Source organism: Chrysemys picta, chromosome 13, assembly GCF_011386835.1.
Source record: "Chrysemys picta bellii isolate R12L10 chromosome 13, ASM1138683v2, whole genome shotgun sequence".
In the NCBI taxonomy this organism is placed as follows: Eukaryota; Metazoa; Chordata; order Testudines; family Emydidae; genus Chrysemys; species Chrysemys picta.
In genome coordinates, this window is record NC_088803.1 from 52,420,671 (window position 1) to 52,437,503 (window position 16,833).

General features: G+C 50.4%; 1 protein-coding gene across 7 annotated transcripts in view; it reads right to left on the reverse strand.

Annotated features, from left to right (window-relative positions):
- Positions 1-16,833, reverse strand: part of SNPH (syntaphilin) — a 32,230-nt gene extending 15,397 nt beyond the window's left edge. For 4 of the 7 annotated variants that reach the window (XR_002889429.3, XM_005304918.5, XM_008172189.4 and 1 more), the window contains exons 1-2: positions 16,668-16,818; positions 16,332-16,437 (exon numbers count right to left, since the gene is read on the reverse strand). The gene's annotated coding sequence lies outside the window, so the exon portion shown is untranslated. Of the gene's footprint in view, positions 1-4,052; positions 4,307-16,331; positions 16,438-16,667 lie in introns of those variants that run through there. The other 3 variants (XM_005304915.5, XM_008172188.4, XM_042842616.2) reach the window with 3 other exon arrangements.

Sequence of the window (16,833 nt, forward strand, 5' to 3'; positions counted from 1 at the left end):
GCTAGACAAGTAGCTCCAGGCCAGCCGGCTCCTGGCTGAATTCCAGGGTGAGCCACACAACTCCCTAGGAAGGATGGTCTTGTGCTAAGGCACTGAATGGGGACTCAAAAGAGCCGGCAGTATTTCCTGGCTCTGCCACCGATTCTCTGAATGCCCCATGGCAACTTGCTTGACCTCTCTCTGCCTCAAGTCCCCAGATGTAAAATGCAGAGAAGAATCTTTCCTTTCTGCTTGTCTAGTTAGGCCATAAGCTTCTTGGAACAGGGACTGTCTGTTACCGTGCGTCCAGACAGCGGCTAGCACAACGCTGTTCACAAGATCAATAACTTAGCACCGTCTGCCTCTAATGGGGCAAATGTCTCCTGGCAGCTGGTACTTGCAGGGTATTGTCTCCACCTCCTGCTCTTACCCTTCCGGTCACATGTTTTTCCACATGGAGATGCTCTATTTAGTGGGTGACTAAAGAGTTTGTCTTAGAGGGAAATTTCCAAAGTCACCAGTGGGACGTAGGCCCCAACCTGCCCCGGGTGATTCAGAAATCCCCCTCATTAGCCCTTGCTTCTGGTGGCTGTCGGCACCAGGCTTAATGCAACTCTTGGACCGGGCAGTGACCAAGTGTTAAGTAGCAAGATCATGCAGCGCTCTACCTTGAAATATCACATCAGCTTCTCTTTCGCAGCCCCCCCCCCCCCGCATGCCCATTCCATGGTGAGATGGATACTCCATCTTTGTACACACCCACTGCACTGAAAAGTCCCCATACTGGTATTACTAATAATACCTCAGACTATCGCAAGTGGATTGTTGTTTTTATTTAAATAAGTCAAACTCGCTTTGCAGCATTTCTCGTTTGTTACCTTGTATCGTTTGCTCAGTCTGGACAGTGGACACGAAGCAGTGCATTTCCCTTTCTGGTTCAGCGGCACTAGCTCATGGCTGCAATGTTTGAGCATTAGGAGGCAAACGAACAGGGCTTTTTAATTTGTATAGATATTACGAGTTGAGTTTGGTGAAACTTTCATTTAAAAAACGAAAAGAAAAAGGAAAGACAAACGCTCGATTTCAGGCCAGGCTCTCTGCCCTGGCCTCTTCATGGCATCAGGGCCCAGAACTGCAGCTTAGGATTTTGCTTCCACAGAAAGACAAGACCTCCAGCCGGAAAGTGCTGTCTTATACTCACCAAGAATGCAACTAAATTCCATCCAGCTTCAAACATTCTTTGCTAACATTGTGTCATATGTGCACCCTCCCCCCACCGCCAATCTCTTGGCCAACTATGCCCTGAAATGCGACCGTGCTCAGACACTGCATGTTCTTTCTTTGTCTTACACAGACATCCAGGTCCGCTTTGCAGGCTTTCCCCAGAGCCGTTTTAACAAGTATATTTGATTTTAATCATCAGTAATAAACTGTCACTATCTTTGCTCTCAAGGAATCAATTTGGCTATCTCAAGCATCGACGTGCAGAAGGGCAGCCAGGGAAGGTCATAGAATCATAGCACTGGAAGGGACCTTGAGAGGTCATCTAGTCCAGTCCCCTGCACTTCTGGCAGGACTAAGTATTATCTAGACCATCCCTGGGGGAGGGAGAGCTCAGTGGTTTGAGCATTGGCCTGCTAAACCCAGGGTTGTGAGTTCAATCCTTGAGAGGACCACTTAGGGAACTGGGGTAAAAATCTGTCCGGGGGTTGGTCCTGCTTTGAGCAGGGGGTTGGACTAGATGAGGTCCCTTCTAATGCTCTGATTCTATGACAGGAGTTTCTCTAACCTGCTCTTAAAAATCTGCAATGATTGAGATTCCACAACCTCCCTAGGCAATTTATTCCAGTGCTTAACCACCCTGACAGCTAGGAAGTTTTTCCTAATGTCCAACCTAAACCTCCCCTGCTGCAATTTAAGCCCATTGCTTCTTGTCCTATCCTCAGAGATTAAGAACAACATTTTTTCTCCCTCGTCCTTGTAGCAACCTTTTATGTACTTGAAAACTGTTATCATGTCCCCCCTCAGTCTTCTCTTTTCCAGACTAAACAAATCCAATATTTTCAATCTTCCCTCATAGGTCATATTTTCTAGACCTTTAATCATTTTTGTAGCTCTTCTCTTGACTTTCTCCAATTTATCCACATCTTTCCTGAAATGTGGCGCCCACTGGACACAATACTCCAGCTGAGGCCTAATCAGTGCAGAATAGAGCAGAAGAATTACTTCTTGTGTCTTGCTTACAACACTCCTGCTAATACATCCCAGAATCATGTTCACTTCTTTTGCAACAGCGTTACACTGTTGACTCATATTTAGCTTGTGGTCCACTGTGACCCCCAGATCCCTTTCTGCAGTACTCCATCCTCGACAGTCATTTCCCATTTTGTGTGTGTGCAACTGAGTAAGGAGATAGTCCTTCCACAACAGCATCAGCAAATCCAAGATTAGCTAGCCAAATCTGAAAGGCAGGGAGGACACCAGCCTCAGAGCACTTTGTCAAGAGGAGAGAGTAGAGCCTACCCAGTACAACGCTCATAGAGTATAAAGGGCAGGCAATTCGTCACTGGAAGCACAATACTTATTCTGTGGAGAATCAGAGGAAGCATGGAAGCGTTGATGGACTCCAGAGTTTTGCACTGGAAAAATTATTACCCACGGGGGTGCTACATTAGTAGAAGCCCATACACCTCCATGGAAGAATCTCTACCCTGCCCTCTTCATCCCCAGGCGCTCAACTCCACTCGGAGCTCGTACTCACTGGACACGCCTTGCATTTCTGAAGGCAGCTTTCATGAAAGCTTGTCTTATTGTTGCTGTGGCGATGAGCCCAAGCATTGCGGGCAACACACTCTATTGCGGCTGTTCGTCTATTAGTCATTAGGAAAAGTACACAGAGAGGAAATGGAAAGTGCTCAGAGATAAATGACTGAATGCCCACGTGCGCTGTATACTCTCCAGCAACCAAATACACCAGCTGCCACTGGGGATGGCCAAGAAAATGCAGAAGCGTAATCAAAGGCAGGAGAGAGAGAGGTGCTTCTGGGAGATCGAAAAGCATCTGGGGCAGGAGAGGATGGGCAGGATTTCAGCGCAAAATGGGAAGGCCAAAGCAGAGACGTGAGGAAGCGGTAAATAAAAAGGGGAGGTGAAAAAGCCACTTCATCTAAGTGAGAAGTTACTGCGTCAGGCAACAGTGGGGTCAGGGGTTATTTACATCACCTAGAAAAGAGAGAGGGACCTTGCTAACAATGAAGTGAACGATTCAGTGATGAAGAGTGCAGGGTAAGGCAGGTACCACTAACAGATCTGTCTTTGCCAGGAGGAAAGACAAAACACTGAAGCAAGCCAGGATCATGTCAATTATCCAAAAAACACCATGAGAGACAAACAAATTAGCAGGCAGGAAGAGCCCCACCAAACCAGCACTGGATGGGCTCCATGGGATCACCTCTGAGAAAGAGACCAAGGGAATGGGGAGGAACATTTCAGAGATTACATATGTAACAGAAAAGCTCACGTCAACAGTCTGAATGAAATCCTGGCTCCATGGAAATCAATCAGAGTTTTGCAATTGACTTAGATGGCAACAGGTTTGCAACTTTTGTATCCAGGCAATAGAAATGAATGCATGAAAAATGAAGTATGTGTAGCAAGCTGGTTTCTGTCTAAAAACGTGTCTACACCACAACTGCTGCATCTGTGCTATTGTAAAACCATAGTGTAGACACTTCCTACATCGACGAAAGGGGTTCTTCCATCAATGTAGTTAACCCACCTTTCTGAGAGGTGGTAGCTAGGTCAACCGAAGAATTCTTCCATTGACCTTCTTGTGTCTACACCGGGGGTTAGGTCGACCTAACCATCGCACTCAGGGCGTGAAAATTTTCCACAGCCCTGAATGGCATAACAAGGCCAATCTAATATTTCAGTGTAGACCAGGCCAAACGTACGCCCCTGAACTGACATTGCAATCTCTTGGCTATCCTCTTAATTAGTGGGCAAGGTTATGGCTCATTTATTGCAACAAAGGGAGAGATCAGCTTTGCTGGTCAGGACAGAGCACTACAAACCAACAGCCGTCAGGTCCACCTGCTGACGTCATTACACAATGGCATTTCTAGTCCTTCTGGGTGCAGAGTACAGGCGTCACTCATACATTCGTGCAGCACTGTCTTGCTGAACCTGCAGCGAGGTGTGAACTTCATCCATTCATCTTGAGGAGACTGTTACATTTAAACTTGTTAAAGATCACACTTTCCCATCAGCTCGATTGGCTCTTGCTTGCAAGTTGGATTCTGTGATGTCCTGAATAAGATCAAAAGCAGGTGAAATAGTTTCCTCCTCCCAATTAGTTTTGACAGCAATTTGGGGAACAAGGACTAGGGGGAATGCCTTGCAGTACTCAAGTACTACACCTGTAATCGGCATAGCTATCTTGGTCAGGGATGATAACAAAAAACAAAACAAAACACCCCCCTGCCCAACACAGCAGTGCCAACAAACTCTCAGTGTAGACACAGCTATGCCACGAAAAGAGTCCCACACCAGCAGAAAAGACGGTTGCCTACCTTTCGTAACTGTTGTTCTTCGAGATGTGTTGTTCATGTCCATTCCAATAGGTCCAGTCCTCCCTCAACACTTCCCGGACCAGAGTCCACCGACACCAGACTCGACGGACCCCCCTTCAAGGCCTGAGTCGACGGTGCCGGGACTGGTGGACCAGCCTTCTGGCGTCCCAGCATGGGACACAGCATGCTGGAGTTCTGTCCGCTCTTCTTGGCAGGGGAGTGGCCCTGTTCCACCTTCTTCTTCTTATGTGGCACCGGGGATTGTGATCGGTGCCCACCGATGAGCCGGCCTTCCGCACCAGGGAATGGTGCCGATGCTCCTTATGTGAGTCCTTGTTCAGTGCTGAGGCCGGTGCGCTGTGCACCGAGGCTGCCGGTGCTGGCTCTTGAGCCGGAGAGCGGACGCCATCCGGAGGAGCGTGAGGCGATAGTCTCTCTCCCGCTTAGTTCTGGGCCTGAAGCCGGTGCACTTTTCTTGCCAATGACCCTCTCCCAGGCACTTCAGACAAGTGGTGTGTGGATCCCCACTGGGCATAGGTTTACCGCACCTATCGCACGGCTTGAACTCCTGGGGCCGCGGCATGCCCCGGTGACAGGAAAAAATATCGGGGGGAGGGGAATCCCCCAACTTACTAAGATGAAGGATAACGACTATGTACAGGCAAAACCACTAGGAAGCACTTGCTCAAGCAAGAGACCAGCTGCTCCAACGACCGTCACTGGCGGTAAGAAGGAGCGGTGGGTCGGCAGGGGCCTATATACACCGCCATAAAGGTGCCACTCCAGGGGGCTCCACAGCTGACCCGATGGGTAAAAACGTCCGACGCTCGTGCACGCAGCGCACACACACCTATTGGAATGGACATGAGCAATCACGCGAAGAAGAACAACTCTTTCTGTGCCTGTACGGCTGCATCTACACCCCGGGGCGATGCCGGCCTAGCTTTGCAGCACAGACGAAGCCTACCAGAAGAAACACGGCAGACTTGAGAGAATTCCATCAGTTCGTAAGTGAACTGATCCTCATCTCTTCATGTCACTCGTCATCGGCCTGTTCAGTTGGAAGGGAAGGAGTGATTAGAGCAGAGTTTGTAAAGCTTTCAACATGCATTACAATGTGAGCACAACTTCTGAAACGGGGCCTGCGAGCGCAACACACAGCTGCATGCCAAATGGATCTGAAAATGCAGAGTTTGAAACCCTGGCCCTCCCCTGTTCACAGGCCACTTACCATCAGCAACCCTGGTTAGCAAAGCTAGTGTCCAGAAGCACGTTTTCCAGAATGGAGTGACTCTGCTGGCACCTGAATACCCCGACACCCCCAGAAGATGCATCTAGCACAAGAATCACAAAGTGGGGCTATACTGGGGGTTAGTATCAGATGGAATAAGGCCTCATGGAATGTCGTAACAAAGAGTCCTAAAGCAGAGCTGGAAAGTAGTCAGATAATTGTTTTCTTTCTTCATTGCTCCAGGTGCTCTCCTACAAGTCACCATTCGCCCTAAAACACAGCTGTCTGGGGAGGGGATTGACCCTTCGACTCTGCTACAGGGCCCAATTTTCTACCCTACAACTGGTCTTTCATAAATTTCACCTTTCGTGTCCAACCTGCCAAGCCCCAGCTCCCCCCACTTCTGTTTGTTGCATTTACTGGAGAAAGGACACCCTGCCTTCAGCCATGGTCCCTGGACTTTGGAAGCTTAGCTGTCATTGAAATCCAACGCCCTGCCAGCCCCCCAAGTCCTCTTCCTCAAGGCAGCAGCTACCAGCACCCCACAAAAATCCACGTTGGCCTCTAGGTTGCTATAACCCAGCTGTAAGGGTTATCATGGCAACGGGGATGAGGTTTAAAGGATCGGAGAGCATCTGACGCTGCTGCAGATAGACAACAAACAGCATCCCCTGCACTACCATCGGACGGATGTGTTCCAGCACCACGCAGAAGAGCCAGTGGGTTCATATCCCCCAACCTCCAAAATATTCTTAAGCCATGAGTCCTCGGGGCTATTCAGAAAGTCAGTGGGACAGTCCACCCAAGTCCATGGATACTTGGCTGCAGGGGATCTCTGCTATCTGCACAGTCGTACGGGGTCCCACACCACACACAGTTCTGAATTGCCAGCCAGAGCCTCACTCCAAGTCCCTGCCCTTGGTCCTGCCTGGCAGAGATGCCAGGGAGTGCAGAAGAATGCAAAATTCCCCAACTGCAGTCACCTGACCCACATGTGGAAACTTGCACGGCCAGCCCCAAGAGCGGGGAGCAACAGTTTAAGTCCTTCCTTCACCTGGGCACATCAGTCACGGTCTACACCCGCTGAAAGCGCTTCATTCTGCAGTAATGTTGTGCACTACCGATGATACAGAATAAGGCAACAGTTCTCAAACTTCATTGCACCGGGGGCACGACCCCCTTCTGGCAACAAAAATTAGTACATGACCCCTGGACGGGGGATCGAAGCCTGAGCCCACCCAAGCCCAGCTGCCCCGGGTGGGGGTGGGGGTGGGGGCTAAAGCCAAAGCCTGAGCCCCACCGCTCTGGGCGGGGGGGCCAAAGCCCCAGGGCTTCAGCCCTAGGCGGGAGGCATGTAACCCTGGGCCCTGCCACCCAGGACTGAAGCTCTTGGGCTCGGGTAGTGGGGCTTGGTCTTCAGCCCCAGGCCCCTGCAAGTCTAACACCAGCCCTGGCAACCCCAATAAAACGGGGCTGCAACCCACTTAGGGGTCCCAACCCACCGGTTGACAATGGCTGGAATAAAGCGTAGCCAGAATGTGTCCAATCTCGTGTGCACGGAGGCCTGGGAGATGAGACCATCTACTCCAGGCGAGGACCTGGGTTTTCTGAAGAAGCATTTAGACTATGTTTGTAATCCCAGCTTGCTGGCAGGTGTTGGCAACTTCCTGAGACTCCCTACGCAGTCCAGGGTGATCTCATTCCAGATGGCAGTGGGAGGGCCTGCCAGTTGCCAACTCAGAGAGAGAGAGAGAGACTTTCACAATTTCTATGGAATTCATATCAGCAGACTCCTCCTCATCCTTAGATCATTTCGCCCCCCAGACTCCCAAGCAAGCTGGATGTAAATTATGCAGCAAGTCCCCTCGATTGGGTGGGACTCTGGTATGGCAGACTGGAATTCTAGGCCAGCTTCCTTTCAGTTTAAAAATGGAGATTTTCTTGAATTAAACAGGAACAGTCAGAATGCTGGCCTAGGTTTGTTTGGATATTCAGTTCTTCACCTGGTTGCTGTAGTCACTGTCGGATGGCAAGAACTGAGCAATTGGCTCAGTCATTCCAAGCTCTCTAGTCTGGTGCACGACAGCCGTGTGGGCCGAAGCCCTAAGATTCAGCCCCCCCAAACCAATGTAAGACTTGTAGCCGGGAATCAAACTGCCAACGTCCATACGTTGACGTAGGCTTCCAAAATCCAGAGGAGCAGATTCTCCAGTACGTCATGTAACAGCAAAATAGCACATGGTCTCTGGGCGGGCTAAGGACACTAGCATTCCAGTCTCAAAAGAGATCCTCTCTGAGCCTCGTACTGGGTTCTAAATTAGCTATAACGTCACCAAAAGAATTGCTATCATTGTGGACAGCTCGGAGGAGACCTCTGTGCTCCGTGTGAGGCAGGGGTCACGAAAGACAACCAAGTGTGAGAATGAAAAAGGGATGGGATGGAGAGCCATATTACGCCATTTTGTAAATCAATACTATGCCCTGACCTCGAACACTCTGCTCTGGACACCGCATCTCAAAGAGGATCTAACAGAAATATAGAAGGTTCTGAATGCAGAATCGCCATTTCAGCGGATGACTCTGTTCCACTTCAAGTAGTGGAGCTTTGAACACCACGGGACGGCCAGTCCCATTAAGGATTGGAGGCAAAGGAAAAACGGCACTTGAAGTGATCAGTCTTTTGGTCTATCGTATGATTCCAGCATTCACAGTCCGGTGCTTTGCGGGCATACTACAGCTACGGCTATTTCCGACATTTTATAGGGACAAAACCTACACAAAAGCAGACCGAGTCAAAAGGCAGTCCTCACTGGAGTGAAAGGATAAATAGCGCTGCTGAGACCATCACATACGATCGTAGGCTACTGCCTAGCTGAGATAAAGATTTGAGGGTGTTTATAATACAGTGGAACACAATGTATTGCACCGCATTAAAACAGATATGGGAATAAGTTTGCCATCCGCCCAGGGAGGGACGCCAGCTCAGCCACCTTTCCTGTGCCAAGCAGACACACGTTTTCAGGTGTCTCCCACACGGGAATTCTGAGCGAATCAGTGGATGCTGCCTAGGTACTGTGCTGGCTCCAGAACAAGGCCAGTACAAGTCTAACTCAGCAGCCTAGCCGAGGCCTTACGCTCCACCATCCTGCTAGGTGCTGGGTGCCCTCACCTGCCACCGACTCCAAAGGAAGTTGAGGCCCTCAGCACCATTGAACCTCACTCAGGCAGGCAGAAAGCTGCCACCTAAAACGGAGCCAAGCAGTAGTATCTCTGTGAGAGGGGAACCTGACGCTTACTGAAAGGGAAGAACAGGGTCTACCCAGTAAAAGAACGAAACCCTTCAGTTAGGGGTCTCTTCTCTGCAGATATATAGCACCAGACCCCCAGCTGGGGTCAACTGGCATAGCTTCCACAACAGCAACAGAGCTATGCTGGTTTGTGCCAGCTGACGATCTAACCAAAAATGCCTAGAGACCATCTTGTACCTATCAGCTCTGCCAAGAACTGGACAGGCCCTTTTGAGAGGACAGGGCCTGGTTTCTGTATAGAACAGTGACCACAGAATCACAGAATATCAGGGTTGGAAGGGACCTCAGGAGGTCATCTAGTCCCACCCCCTGCTCAAAGCAGGACCAATCCCCCTCTAAATCATCCTAGCCAGGGCTTTGTCAAGCCTGACCTTGAAAACCTCTAAGGAAGGAGATTCCACCACCTCCCTAGGTAACCCATTCCAGTGCTTCACCACCCTCCTAGTGAAATAGTGTTTCCTAATATCCAACCTAAACATCCCCCACTGCAACTTGAGACCATTACTCCTTGTTCTGTCATCTGCCACCACTGAGAATACTAGATCCATCCTCTTTGGAACCCCCTTTCAGGTAGTTGAAAGCAGCTATCAAATCCCACCTCATTCATCTCTTCTGCAGACTAAACAATCCCAGTTCCCTCAGCCTCTCCTCATAAGTCATGTGAAAGTAAAGGATGGATAGTTCCCAAGATGATATGAAAATGAACCAGAATTCTTTGAGGACCCCGGCACGTTCACACTCCTGGGATGTGGCCACAGTGAGAGTGGACCAGTGGAACGGTCTAGCAGCAGTGCCTGTTGAAGCGCTCTCATGCCCCCGGGTGACTGTGAACGTTCGGAGGGTGAGGCTACGAAAGGGTGGCATGGCACTCCGACTCCCTCAGTTCCTGCCAACTGAGACAGCAGACGGACCAGAAACTTCACTGGGTAATTGGAGCAGGATCCATCAGATTGTTCCGAGAGTGGGAACGTGCAGAGGCCACGCACAGGAGACTTGTTTCAGAACATTAACTCTGATACTGAAATTGTCTGGCCACCTGCTATTCGAGTCACTGTTCCTCATGCAGTGCTGCTATTGTGTTGGATTTAGGGTTGTTTTCCCTTTCATTGCTCCTTTTGTTATATTTTACATAATCTAATCTAATGCTGACCTTTGCCAGTTTCTAACAGAATGGCCTCGCCTCGTGTTTGCGGGCTGTGTTGAGGCTTCATCCCTCCTTCTGGAGGGTTCAAAGCAAAGTTCTAAATAGCGGTTTACGTACATCCCAATGGAGCTCGCCTGGGAGAAGAACTCAGCAAGCTACAACTCTGGTTCAATATGGCTTTGGCTAATAGTGTTCGAAGGGCCCTCCTGACTGATGGGGACAATCTTTCCCCCCTGAGAACTGTGCTCACTAAACCTGCTATGTGCCCACTCACACAGGGCTTTAAACAGAGTTTGAGAAGGATCTTTAAGCAGGGTTTAAACTTGACTGTGTCTGAATGTTGGTTCTAAACAGAATTTGATTTGTCAGTAAAGAGGGGGGCAGTTCAGTTATAATCGGGCTAATCCACTAGGCTCTAGCCCAGGAAAGCACATTTCTCTCAAAGGTTAAGAGTTTATTTATACTAATCTAATGTCTGCCCTTTGCAGCCTTTACTCTTAATTTAATGGGAATGATAGCCATTTTGGAACAAGATTTTAACTGACTGGCAATGAATAAATAAAAAATAAAAATAAAAACAAAAACGCCAGGAACTGGATGGTAAGTTTGGTTTCTGTCCCAAAAGTTAACTCATGCCCTCTTTCCCCACATACTTCTTATATCAATCCCCAGTCCTGCCTGAGGATATGCTAACATGAATCCCTGCACCTGTGTGGCATCCCACTGACGTTGGATACACTCTGCGTGGGCGCATGGGTCTCTCCTAGAGGATCCTGATTCAGAACCAGGGCCCTGCTTTTAGAAAGCAAACGAAAACCGACCGACTCCACACTTCGGTGTAAGCCTCAACCCAGCCTCCAATCCTGTGGGCATAATTCTGTGCCCGCAAGTAACTCTGGGCACATACGTCAGAATTTCGACAGCTAACCACCCGATTTGCGGGTGGCAATCAGGTAAATGTCTCAATGCTTCCATCTGCAACCACAAAACTGGAGGCCATGTCTGAAAAAGAACCTAAAGGTCACTGGCAAACCCAGGGAAATCCTGTGGAAAGGCTTTCTTGGCACTTCAGTGCAACCACACAGCCCTGAGTGACTGCAAAGCCGAGACACAATGGGGCTGAAGGAAGAACAGCGAGACTATCTGAACTCAGAATGACCTTGGTTTCCTTGTCACACATCACTCCAGTAGCATCAAGAACACATTTCTGATATAAACCTATTTAATAAACGACAGCCATTACCATAAAATGGAGGATTTACATTTAGGCGCCTATACCCTGCTTTTCACTATACTATCATAGAAGATCAGGGTTGAAGGGACCTCAGGAGGTATCTAGTCCAACCCCCTGCTCAAAGCAGGACCAATTCCCAACTAAATCATCCCAGCCAGGGCTTTGTCAAGCCGGGCCTTAAAAACCTCCAAGGAAGGAGACTCCAATACCTCCCTAGGTAATGCATTCCAGTGATTCATATCGGGAGATCTCACGAGTACCAGTGTCACTTCCACATCCTGCAAAGTTGCTAGTGGGATATACCCAGCGTTCGGCAACCCCAAAGGGTTAAAAATACCGGGCACACAGTGAAGGCAGATCCGAACCTTCGTTTTGAAATGGCTAACAAAATGCTGAGGCGCACTTTAAAGAGGCCTCCTTGCGCTATTCTATATTAGGCCTTTTTTTGTTTTGTGTTAAAAAAAAAATCACAAACAAAACATAAACCTGGTGTGGGGGAAGATGTTCTAAGTTCAGAAAGATCATTACAAATCTTTCAATCGTTTTTTTCCCCAGGGGTGGGAGGAGGGAAGGCAAAGAATACAAGATGTTTATATTAGGGTCACATTGAACATAGTGGCAGATTGAGATGGGCTCTTTGGAGCAATGGGATCCGGCCCCCCCATAAACTGGAACCACATGGATTGCAAAGATCTGTTATCAGTGGCATGGGGCAGTTGCTCAGTCTGGCGACCTGATGGCCTCTGTACCGAATGAACTTGCACGGGTTACATTCCACTCCCCCTGCCAGAGGGTAATTGCAAGGCACTAAGAACTGATCAGCAAATTGCAGCACAAAGACCTGGGGGTGTTTGGAAGCCATTGGTCTCTCTTGTGCCCAACTATGGAGGTGACTGTAGGAAGAGCCTTGTAATTTTTGTGGCTGTAGGACTCCAACTGCCTGAATCCCACCTGTTTACAATGGAGCAGCCAACTGCTTAAGTTGTGATCTGACTGTTATGATCCAATGGGGCAGTGTTGGTCTCAGATTTGTTACTTAATAATAGATATACAAGGGGGGGGGGGAAGAAAGAGAAATTCCTGCCTTTGTTAAATGCTTCACCATTCGAACCCTGGGTCTTGGGGACAATACTAGCTTTATTACGGCTTTTAAATCCATAGCTTCATTAATCGTATTTAAACATATGTGAATTTGAATCATCTCATGCAGAATACAGAAGGTTGGCTCTGCTTACCCAGAATCCTTTCCCCTTCATTATCCACCCCATCCCCGAACTGCTACATGGGGTGAAGTGATGGATTTGCCATCAGACCTGCTTTGCTCCTTGGCAAGGAATAGGCTTGGGGAACGCACAGGCAGGTGTGCAAACACTGGCAAAAGCAGATTCATGTTTCCACCCAACATTTGTTTCCCTGCAGAGCTTGCAGTTTTCCACTGGGCCAACATCGATTTATTTCTGGGTTTCAACCCAAGCACACAAGCCATCATGGCTCCATTCTGACAGCCCTGCTCCAGCCTTCCCTACAAAGGTCAGCAGGAAAACGCCCCATTCTGGGAGTGGCAATGCTTATTTACCAATGCTACAGAGTAGGGAGAATACACGCAAAGATATTCTGGGCCAAATTTTCAAAAGAGCCTCATCTCAGCCTTTCCATTGGAGCCCACGTCATTTGCAGACACAAAGTAACAATTTTGGCAGCTAGCTGGTCTGTGGGAATTACGGGCATCTTCAGTCGATTTGATTAACAGATTGTCAAGCCAGAAGGGAGCACTGTGCTCACCTAGTCCGACCTCCTGCACAGCACAGGCCACAAGACTAATTCCTGTTTGAATTACAGCAGCGGCATAAGCAGGAATTTAAATTTCACTGCTTTCGGAGGGGCACATTCTGTGCCCCCGCTGAGGCCCTGGGGCCAGAGGAACTCGCTGCCAGAAGAGCTTTGTGCCCCCCCCCACCCCAATTATTGCAGGGCCCAGGGCCCTGCTTGCCCCCACTTGTGCACACCCCTGAACTAGAGCAGATCCTTGAGAAAAATATCTGATCTTGATTTATGGAGACTCCCCGACCACCCTTGTTAAATTGTTCCAGGGGTTACTTACCCGCACTGTGGAATATTTGTGCTTTACTTATGCATGATTGTACACACACAATCGCAGTCGTGGACTGATTTTCAGATGTGCGGAGCACTTGGAAGGCCGTTGAAAGCCAATGAGGGCTCTGTGGGTAAGTTTACACTGCAGCTGGGAGTGAGCCTCGTTAGACTGGTGCTAACGGGGCTCTAGCTAGTGCGCTAAAAATATCAGCGTGGACCTCGTAGCTCGGCTGCAGCTCAGGCGCTCAAGCCCACTCGACCCCCTGCATCTGAGCCCGGGTGGCTAGTCCGCGTCTCTGCTAGAGCCACAACGTTCGCTCCAGCCCAGCGAGCGTGAGTCTGCAAACCCAGGCTGGCAGGCTCACCCTCCCCGGCAGTGTAAACGGAGCCTGTGTTCCCAGCATCTCTGACAATGAGGCCCAGGGAGCCTTTGGCTCCCCCCAGCAAAGACAGTGCTCATCCCTTTACGTTTTTAAAAGCTTCTTATCTTAGAGATGGGATGATGGTTTTTAAAGACACAGAATCTGAAGGAAATTTCCTAGGCAAAGTACAACCATTTTATAATGGGGCAAATCTGAGGTTTACCCTGCTTCCCGCTCCTTCAGATGAAGCATCTGCCCCACTCTAGGGCCGGCTCCAGCTTTTTTGCTGCCCCAAGCGGCGAAGTGTGTGTGTGTGGGGGGGGGGGGGGGGAACTAAATAAATAAATCCGCGATCGGTGGCAGTTCGGCGGCAGCTCTACCGCACCGCTTCATTCTTCAGCGGCAATTCAGCGGCGGGTCCTTTGCTCCGAGAGGGACACGCCGCCAAATTGCCGCCGAAGACCCGGATGTGCCGCCCCTTTCCATTGGCCGCCCCAAGCACCCGCTTCCTGCGCTGGTGCCTGGAGCCGGCCCTGCACTCTAAGATCATTTGATCCTGTGGGCTCTGGGATTTTTGGTGGTTTCCAGGGGGCTGGTGACAGAAGTGACTAGGGAAAGGTGGTACTGTAGACTAACATGCACATTCAAGATTTGTGCTTTAAGGAGCCATTGCAGCAGCAGAAAGGGATTTCTCTGAGAGCTGCTATTACACATGTAACTGGAAACCTTTTCTTTTTTTGGCTCACCACTAAATGCTGAGTTTCCATCAAAGATCCTATTGAAAAGAAACCCGTTAGACAAGAATACGTTATGGTGCTAAGTAGCTGATCGGTTTTTCAAACTGATATTAACGCAGGGACAAAGGGTGCTGGTATTCCCAGGAGGAAGGGATCATCGGAGGGTAACTCTTTCCCTTCCTGTACGACGGGAAAGCTTCCCGTGTGTCTTCAAGAATAGTTTGAAAAACATACAGCAAGATTGTAAAGCTGGTTACAACTGACACATTCCCTGTTGTGCAGAGGGGTTCAGTTCATCAGCTTGTCCCAGTTCCACGGGGGTTAATTTGCTGTCAACTTTACATTGCGCCTGATCCAATCTGCAGGGGGGCTGGAACAATTTTTACAGTGGGGGGGGGCGGAGAGCCATTGAACCAAATTGTAAACCCCGGATATAACGGAAACCCCATCAAGCCAGGGTGAGCAGCAGCATCCTTAGTTCCAGCACCTATGCCAATGTGCACAGTATGTGGCACTCTGTTAACTGGCTTTATCAAAACACACAGTCTCTCCAAGCAGCCCTGTTTGACGCAGAGACACTTATTCATGGGCAGAGGCGTGGGGGAGTGGAATTCTGTGACAGACGCTTAGGGACCAGCGGGGATAAGAGCAGGGGTAGATTGAAGGCAGGATCCCTGGGATCTAGGCCCCATGTTCCTAGGTGAGGCCCAGATAGAACGGTGAGTCAGGGAAGCAGCTGATTACAGAAGGCAAAGCGAGCCGGCCTGCTTGGGCAGCTCAGGGACCGAAGATACAATTCCATGGGGCTAGGGAGAATGACGTGCGAAGAGAAATTCACTTCTCAATGTGGAAGAAAAAAGCGAAATGTTGGTATGACCAGCTCCCCTCTAACCTCAATCCACCCTGAGCCAGGAGAAGCCATTCACAAAGTCTATAAAGAAGCCTTTGGGGCTGAAGTGGGGTTTCTGTGGTGGTGGACACCTTGTGCTGGCCCTATAAAGCGTGGGCAGAGATGTTGCTTTCTTTTGAGCACAAGATGCAAACGCTTAAAGATCAGAGAGACCTAGAAAAGGTTGGGGGAAATGATTTTACCTGCCTGAGCAAGATCATTACTTCAAATATGCCTTATCTAGAGACAGGGGCAGAGCGATATTTTACAGGGATGACACATGCAGGGCAGGGGATTTTTAAGGGAGAATCTGCCTTCATTGACCTTGAGGGGGAAGAAATAAGCAAGGAGCACACGCATCAATCACCCCTGTGCTGCCAGCGACCCCTTTGAGATGCAGCATCCATCATTAAATAATACCCCCCCACCTGCACAACAAGGCCCCAGGGTGCAATGCTGCCGGAGAGGCATCGGGAATGGCCCGGGCAAGACGCTGATTGGGGGCCTGCCCGACCCAAAGTGGAATATCCCCCCCCCCCCCTTGCCAAGCAGCCTGGCAGCCTCCTCGCCGCAGAGCCCGAGCTCCGGGGCTGCGTTGCGTTTGCAGAGGGGCGGTTTGTGCCGGTCACATGCAGCATCATTAAGTTTTACTTCTGGGGAGGCGAGAGCCTTATCCCCACTCCAGTGTCCGGAGCATTTCCCCAGCCCCTGGCTTTCCTCCCCCCCCCCCCCCCAGGGTGATGCAGCGCTTTGTGTGCGCATCTTGGGGGCGTTGCGCTCACCTGAGTTGGCTCAGCGGGGCCCACCGGGTCTTCTCGGCAATTCCTCCGGGGGTGGGGGGGCAGCACCACTGCGGTACTGCAGCAGGCAGCCGGCTAGCTCAGCAACCTGCCAGCGGGGAACACAGAGGCAAGGGGAACCGATCAGAGCCGAGCGCCAGGCCCCTGCCCCTCCCAAACCTCAGCCCCGCGGGGAGGGATGCGCACGGACAGGCTCACCCCGGGGCGCACGGCAAGAGATGCTCACCCCCGCCCGCCCGCCCTCCGCAGCCTAATCCCCCGCAAAGCATCGTCCATTTCCCGTGCCGGCAGGGGGAATGGGAGCTCTGCCTCCATCACCTGCTTCCGCGGCCATGCCAGGATGCTGGTGCGTGGCCGGCCGGGCGCTGGGAGAGGCGGCTGCGCTGGGGCTGGCGCGGGCGCTGGCGCTGGGAGGGCTGGTCATGGATGGAAGGCAGCGCCTGCCTGCGCTCACATGCCGCTGCGTGACTGCCGCTTGGCTCTT